Genomic DNA, 8882 nt, shown 5'->3' with positions numbered 1-8882 from the left:
TCCCGACGGCTTAGCAGGATGTTGACAGGATTTTGCGGCGGGGAGCGGGTCTCGCGGAGCTACCGGCCTACGCGGCCATCTTGGAAGCCCGCGTCGCTCCTCCTCAGACATGACAAATATTTAATAGAGAAAGGAAATATCCCAAGGGAGACAGAGAACACCCAATTTCCTGACAGGAATGTATGGCTATCAATAGTGCCAGTGCTAAAGGCTATGTAAAAACAATCCATCAAATCCTTAAAAGAAGAAAGATCAAAAACGAAGTGTCTCTGAAAAACAGAAGTCTTGTAACTATTCAGATACTGCATCTCAGATAATCTCTGAAGCAGAGCCCACGTGTCACCCATGTTCCATCAGAATATACATCACCTCCAACAATGGAGGAAACAAAGACTATAAGTATTCAGAAAAATACACATCATACAACTTGAGCTTACCAGACGTAACGCCCCCAGCAAAGAGGTGCACACACCCATGGAACAATTCCCATGTGCAGGTAAGGCATTTAAAGTGGACATGATCCCCTCACCGGGGAACATAACCCAAAAATTATCCAACGAAACGGCAAACTGTGCAAAACCTGAAATCAATGAAAAGTGCATTCTGCCAAATTAGCAAAAAGAACTGCGTTGGGCAAACCATAATTACCCTGAAATGGAAATTCAGAATATTTGCAAAAAACAGAATACACTCCGTATACAAGGCCTCACATTTGCATAAGTAAAATCTCTACTTAAGAAATACTGAAGTCAACCGTAATGCATACCTGCATACCTAACTGCTTCAAATCAGCATGTGAAAAGGTAAACTTTTCAACCAGAAGATACACCACCTGTATATAACCTCTTGAGCATGAAGCCCATTATGAGAGGAGAAAAAAAATACCCCTGAGGTATACTTATACCACTTAAACTGTTAAGAACAGTATTGAAATAATAACATTTGCACACTGCAAAAACACCAACCAGGTGTAATCAAAAGAGGGACATGTCAATGCCCCAATAAAGTAAGGCCTTTGAGAAATATCATCCAATAACACCTAGGCAACCCTAGCACAGGGTCAACATTAAATAACCTAACAAAGAAAGAGTAATTAAGACTCTGTATCACTTCTATCATGGTACAATCAAAATGCTGACTCGGCCTGAGCCCCAAAAAGATGGACGCCATCAAAGGACATATTAACGAAGGTCGCCTGCACAGCCTCTGAAAAGCCTGAAGTTCTTAACCATGCCAGAGGGGCACAAAAGATGGCATGGCCCAGCCTACCGAATCAGTAGTATCCATCCCATAATTAGCTTAGCTGCCTATCTCTAACCAAGTTTTCGATATCGGGGGGAGGCTTTCCGGAAGCGATGGCAACATAGTCTGCCATATTTCCCACAGAGCGCGGGAAAAACGTCCCAGAACACAAGACGTGTTGGTATACCTTAATGCAGAACTAGCAGAAGCAAAGATTTGTTTGCCACAGGCATCTTGACTCCTAGAGTCCCTGTTTAATGAAATGTTAGACAGAGAATCCATATCTTGAGGCTGTAGCCGCCTGAACCACCAGGCTGCAAGTGGTAGGATGTCTGAGGAGAGAAACTGGAGATATAGCACGGTCCACAGAGACCCCGGTGGCAGGCTTGGCCCATGTACCCAACAATACGTCACACAGGGCCACACTGTATCGAAGAACAGGCTCTCCCCGGGGTGAGGATGTCCTCGATAAAAGATATCAATCAGAGGGTGGGTGGACTTCTCCACCGTAAGCAGTGACAAGTCCAAAACTGAAGCCACTCTCCTCAATACATATGCAAAGGAGAAACTTGCCTCAGTAGTGAGACTAGGAGGTGAAAGTAGCACCGAGGCTGGGGAAGACTCCAGCTACTAGCCTCACCAAGTGCAGATATCCAACTCTCTTCCACTAGTGATGGAATAGTTTCAGAAATGGGCTGAAAAGGGCCAGACTACTTTGCATCACCTGCCACAGATTTTAGCCAATCTGGTGAAAACATTTTGGGAATACTGCCTTCAAGTTCACAACTCAGTGAAGGCGGACTATCTTCTGGTTCATCTGAATTCAGTAGCAGTTTGTTATTCCAGCCGTCCCAGAGATTTCAGGGATTGGCAATTTCACATTCTGTGTTTTCAGCACCTTCAGGCAACCTACAGCTCATGGCATGGAATATTTGTGACACCCTTGTGCGTCCCAGCTTTCGACTGAAACTCTCACTCATTAATAAATCCCAGGGCCTGAGAAAAGTCAGAGACTAAATGTCAGCTTGGTCTTGCTAGTGTTTGAAATCAAACACAAATCATATTTATTTCGACAGCCAATGTGCTAAGCCATTTAGCAACTGCAAGCAAGTTTTACACAAGTCAATACCCACAGGCCTGCCATATGCTTACATCATTGCTACATAGCAGGAGAACCAATTGTGAACAACCAGTAATTTGCAAATTATTCCAAATCATCCTACTCTCAAGTAGGAAGAATACGTATCCTAATAAGTGTCCTTGGAATGCAAATTCCGTCCTGAAGAACAAGCTAGTTACCTTCCATAATGCTCTTTCTAGTGGATACTTTATCTAACCATAGATTCTGCACCTTGTGAATTTCCCAAGGAGTCAGACTGGATCTGGAAAACTCTAAAGCAGTGCTCCTGTGCGCTGGTAGGCAGTGACGTGTGACTTGGTATCGATAACGTTCTGCTCCGGAAATGGCAAACTGAGCTGCATATAAGCATCACCCATGCAAACTAACATCAGTTTCCACCATAATCTCATTCATGCCCTCAAATACGGAGCCTATCTGCAAAACTGAATGAACAATTGTGCAGATTCCTAGAGTGAGATATTTTTGGAAGGAAGAGACCATATCTCAGAATGGGGAGGTGGGATGGTGGTGAGAAATCTGTGGTTAGAAGTATCTACTCATCAGAAGAACAAGTAACTTACCTTCTGTAACAATCTTTCTGGTGACTACTCTATCTAATCGCAGAGTCCTTACCTTGTGACTAGACACCAAAATAGTAGTCCAAGGTGGTGGGTCTGTGGAATGGCTAAGACTAAAAGGTCCAGGATGATTGAGTGTTCAACATGTCCATCTTAACAATCCGATCTAGGCAACAGTGTTTCATGAACACGTGCATGGATGTCCACTTAGCTGGCAGACAGATATCCAAGGCAGGCACTTCGAGTACCAACACAGTTTAAGCAGACTTGGCCCTGGTGGAAGCTGCTTCTTAGCCAGTGCGTAAAAGATTTTACTGCAGGGGACTATCTATCAAGCGATAGTCCTTTGCTGCACCACTTTTCCCTTCTGGGTCCCAGAGAATCACACAAAAAGCTAATCGTCCACCTGGTGTAGTTTGAAACAGTGGAAAAAACGGAATGCTCTTGGAATCCAAATCATGGAGTCTCTCTTTCAAGGGATGAAGCAGAGTAAAGAAGGTTGGTAGGGTGATGTTTTGTCCAGCATGAAAAGGCATTACTACCTTCGGGAAAAACGTAGCTCGAGTCCTTAACACCAGTTTGTCCTGAAAAAGGTAGTATAGGGAGGTTGGACCCGACGTTAAATAATACAGGGTCTGAATATGATCGTAACCAGGAAGACCATTTTTAGAGTGAGTAGGTGTAATGGACATCTCTGCAGTGGTTCAAAAGCAGTACTCTTAGAAAGGTGAAAAACAAATTTAAGTCCCACTGTGGCAGCATGAAAGGCTTAGGTGGAAACATGCTGTAAATGTTTTGGAAAACACAACACAAAGGGTGATTTGAACAAGGATGTTTGGTCCAGGAAATGTAAAAAGGCTGACAGGTAACATTCAATTGTGCCCAGGGAAAAACCGTGCTGTGTCTGCTGAGTCCAACTGGCAGGTACCACACCAAGCCACAAATCTGTCCCAGCATTCTGTACACACAGTTTCATTAAAGGAAGCCTGGCAGCCTAATTGACAACAACTGTTGGAGGAAGATCAAAGGGAAACAACTGTCACCATTTAATCTCCATGCATGGAGGTTCAGGCTGTGCAGGCTCGGGTGCAGGAACCTGCCCTGCTGCCGAAGCAGTAGGTCCTCCTGAAGTGGCAGCCTAATCAGAGGATGGATGCTCATTCCCAGAGGTTATGGGTATCACACTCTACTGACCCAGTTGGGAGCCACTACAATGAATTCGGCCTAGTTGTTTCTGATCTTCTTCGGAACTAAGGACAGGAGAGGTGATGCCAGTAAGGCACACAGAAGTCCTGTCAGAGAGAAGTGTTACCTCTCTCTTGCACAAAGTCACACGTGTGTTATCCCAAAAGGCAAACTTCAAAGGTGAAGCTGCCTTTGAAGGGCAAATGGTCAACACCTGAGAGAGGGACTGCTCTATTGTCTAGGTATACAGATCGTCAATTGGGGCAGGGAAAGAGAAACCAGTTTCAAAACCAGTTTTCCAGGGGCGTGTAGCCCCCTTGGTAGCCACACCCCTGGGTTTGGGGCGAGGGTGCTCTGTATGCCAAGAGAGGGGTCTCGCCATCTTGAGACTGGGCGAAATGGTGCATCCTAGGATAGCCAGATGCCACACTTCGCAGCAAGTGGTCATCAGGAGGGAGGGACCCTAGTAGCCCATTGGCCACCAATGGAAGTTAGTGGTTAGCAAAGGAGAAGGGACTGTGCTTTCGGTGTCCAGTCCATGGAGCAGATGACTCCTGAGCCCAACTGAAGTAAAGAGACTTCAAGGTTCAGTTGGCTGACATGTTCACAGCACAGTGTCACAAAAGCTGAAGAAGACTGCTGGGGCAAGTTGGTAGCCCAGGTATTTGCACCATTGCCACTTGCCTCTGTCCAGTACCATAGACCAGGACCCAATGTTCAAAGTTGCACCTGATTCTGCTGTACCCGCAAGTCATCGAAGTGCAGCTTGGTCACACACAAGCATAGTTATCACCCAGGATAGAATTTGGCTATAACGGCAATACCAGACGACTGGTAGTAGGACCGTGTGACGACTGGACTTCTATCAGGACCGAGAGGAGCGAGAGTACCTCGAGGGACTTCGAACCCTGTGGCCAGGGCTGCCGCTCCCTGCTTGTGGACTGAGGAGTAGCCCCAGAAAGTCCCCAGTTAACCGCATCGCATCCACAGCAGGCCCATAGCCAGGAATATTTGGTTGGGGGGGGCATGACCCCTGTAATTAATGACAACATCATTTAGTTCCAGCCAGGTTATATTGCCTTAACGGGTTGGGAAAAAAATCTGCCATATAAATGTTATTTCAAAGCAGATGACACATTTTGATTTGCATTTGTTTGATTATATTATGCACTTCCCTGATGATTTTTGGCGAAAATGTGCAACAGATTATGTATTTTAAAGCATGTTAAGTAAAAATTACGATAATTTACATTACAATATTACAGGGTGAGACAGGATGGTCAGGTTTTCCACAAGAGTTTTTGGGAACATGACTGTGCAGTGAGGTTAGCAGCCCTGGCCAGAATGTTTTAAAGCAACTTTGGGAATGCCACCATAGGAGTTTAGTCTAAGGTTGTGGAAGATTAAACGCCACACAGATAATTGGAACATTTACCGTAGCCAACACTGGATATAATTAAAATGCAACTGTATAGGAGATTTGAGAACTTTCCTCAAAAGCAAAAATAAAAATGAATAGCATATTGTCAGTAATATTATTGAACAACCGACAGAATAAAGAAGGTTCTAGGTGGTTCGTTATCTCCCAGGAGTGTCAGAAATTCCCCTAAATACCAAGTAGTGCCTCCAAGAAAATATATGTCAAAATATAGGACAAATAATATATTCTACAGATTCCATGTAATTATTATAGGGAGTGAGCTTGCATAAACTTTCTAAAAATATTTGCAACTGCTTCACATCAGGATTCCTGCTGTACCAAAACATCTGTGGGATCTCTATGCTAACCATATAGTTACGGTTTTCTGTTAGTTCCGCTCAAAGTTCTTGCACTTTTAACTATGTAATCAGGGCCAGCTTTAGCATTGGTGGCACCAAGTGCAACAAGGTTTGCTGGCGCCCCCAAATGACCCCCCCATCATGGATTCCTTCGCCACCACATTTTAACAGTGCCCAAATCTCCATAACCACGGTCTCTCTGATGCATTTAATAAGTTATAGCGCCACTCATACCAGTGTAGGGTGTCAGGGTACTTTGCATCTCACACACATTACACAGAGACAATCAATCATACGTTTGTAAATCAGCGTATAGAACATGTTACATAAGTCAGAGGCTTACAAGATGTAGGAGTGACGTCATCCATACTGTAAGAAGTATAGTTTAAGAGTGCTTAGTCTAGAGAAGCACAAACTCAGAATTTAAAAAGGAACACCATAGCCAGGGGTTTTCTTTGAGAATAAGAATCGATTTCTACCCAAATTAACCCTTTTTGCAACATTCATCTATGCGCTAATCTATACTTTGCAGTGTGCCTGCAGTTCTTTGGTGAACGTTAATAGCTCACTGTTCTATATTTGGATTTTAACTTATAAACTGCAATTAACAAAAGGATCTCTCGGACACAAGCAGTAACCCACTGATCAATTTATATAATATGCACTTTGTAATCTGAATGGCACACGTTTTTTGCAGCAGGCATGTTAACCCTTTACGCTACTTTAAAGCGAGTCAAAACCTAAACTAGACAAAAGTCTGTTCTCACACAAGGAAGAACATTCATCACAGGAGTTAACTTATCTTGACATTGATTTTTTGCCTGGAAATTGCTGGAGGAAAGGAACGCGGCAGCAGGTGCTTGAAAACCATAGAAAAACCTGCAAACACGGCGACCCCGGCCCACAATATTGACAGTAGCAAGGAAGATCATCACAGCTCGCCCAGAATCCGTCTGACTGCGATTCCTTTTTTGTGGATAAACTATCAAGGAGAATTTGAAATCAAAGCAGAGCGGGCTGATCATCACTTCAGATGGGCATACTACAACCTGCATGCCCAGAACATTACACAGCCCAGCCACTACCTGGGGCTCCAGAAGAATTCAGAATAGACTGGCTTCTGCATGGGAACTAAGGCCCCAGCAGTAAGGCTTCCTGTTCATTTTCTCAGTTCAGACTCATTCAGTTTCTTCCGCTTCGGCTACACAGCAAACCACAGGAGACTGGGGGTTACATTTGATGCTGTATGTAACATTGGGCCCACAAACCGCAGCGGCTCTCATTCTGGTAGGCAGTAGGGTTATCAGCAAGCTTCGCTGTTTTAGAGGAGTGTGGATGTTTTCCCACAAGCGCTAGAGTTTTGACATCTGCTGTGCATGAAATGCAGTCTGAGTACTTTCACTACTTTACTGACTTACCTGTGATTGCTTCCAAGAATAAAGGCTGACAATCACAAACTTGATGTTTTAAACCCTTTGCAGAGTTGAAAAGTAATCAATTGTCCTGTGTGCCATCTTCAGTCAGTCCTGGATTTTCAGGCACAATAATGCTGCAATTTGTAGTTTTTATGACATAAGTAGTGGCTGAAAATCACAAAATTAGATTGTTGTTGGCTAAAAAGCCAGAATTGCCTGAAGCAGTTCTGCATACCATTTGCACTCTATGTTTTAAGTTTACAGAAACAGCAGCAGTGCAAGCTTTTCTAACAAAATATAAGTGAATCAGAAATATGGGAGTGACAGTGTGAGAGAAAATGAGATTGTGTTAGAGTGAGTATATGAGAGTCAGAGTATGAGTGTGCAGGAGTAAGTGTGAGAGTGTCTGAGAGAGAGTATGTGAAAGTGAGTGTGCATGTGTGAGACATCGTGAAAGAGTGCATTTGAGTGTGTTTTAGTGTGGGCAAGTGTGTTTCTTTGACAGTGTAAAAAAGAGTGCGAGTGTGTGAGATAGAGATTGTGTGGGAGTGAGTGTATGCAAGTGTGTGAGTGTGCGAGTGAATGTATGTGTGCACATGTTATGCTTATGAGTATGCTGCTGTGCCCGACATACTCCAGTACTTCTTGGTTTATGAGGGAGGGAACCCATGGCATATAGGGGAGGAGTTACCCATGCCAAAATACAACCCCTAACACACTAAAGATAATTCATGGTATGTTAGGGTGCCCATAACAAAATGACGGTTGTGGGCATGTTGGAGGTACTTTTTGGTATAAGAAGGGCCGCTGATGGTATTGGGCGTGTGTGGAAAAATACTGGCTCTTGCTTTCTCGATGTAATTTTTGACAAATGGGGGCTCCTAATGTGTTTGGGTAGCATCCGTAGGAAAATTGTTTCACTGGCTTATTGTATGTAATTCTTAGGATAAAGTTTGCTGATAACGTGGCAGAGGGGAACTAGTAATGAATTGTTGGGCTTGGCACACTGGAGGTAGGAATTAGGGCAAGCATTTAGTCCCCCCATTAAATAAAAAGATCAGCGGTCACCAATGTTGAGCAAATGAGGAAAGGAGCAAAAAGGCCAGTGTACAAGGGAGGTAGGATGGTATGAATGCAGACAGTGCTTAATTTGTCCCAGTGGTTGCTGGTGAAGCCCACCGGCACTAATGCTTGGTAGACTGGCTCTTATTTTTCCTGATCGGACATTTACTGAGAGTATGAGAGAGAAAAATACACAAAGGGAAAAACAGCAGGAAAAAGAGGAATATAGAAAAACCGAGACAAAGGAGAAAGCAGAAGCCTGCAAGAGTGAGATAAAGTGGAAGGGATTGTCTGGAATAGCATTAAGAAGGTATGAGGTGAACAGAAGACTATGCAGCTTTGGTATTCGGCTTGCGGGCATTGAATAGCGCCAGCATCTTCTAAGATGGAGTGGTGAGGCTGAAACGAGGTCTGCTTGGGCTTCTTGTGTTTCTATTTTGACCTTGATTTACCTAAACACTTGGAACATGACAAAGACCTGTCCAGGGACCAGCATCAAGG

The sequence above is a fragment of the Lissotriton helveticus genome, chromosome 1_1 (genome assembly GCF_964261635.1).
Source record: "Lissotriton helveticus chromosome 1_1, aLisHel1.1, whole genome shotgun sequence".
Lineage (NCBI taxonomy): Eukaryota > Metazoa > Chordata > Amphibia > Caudata > Salamandridae > Lissotriton > Lissotriton helveticus.
This window is presented reverse-complemented; position numbering follows the sequence as displayed.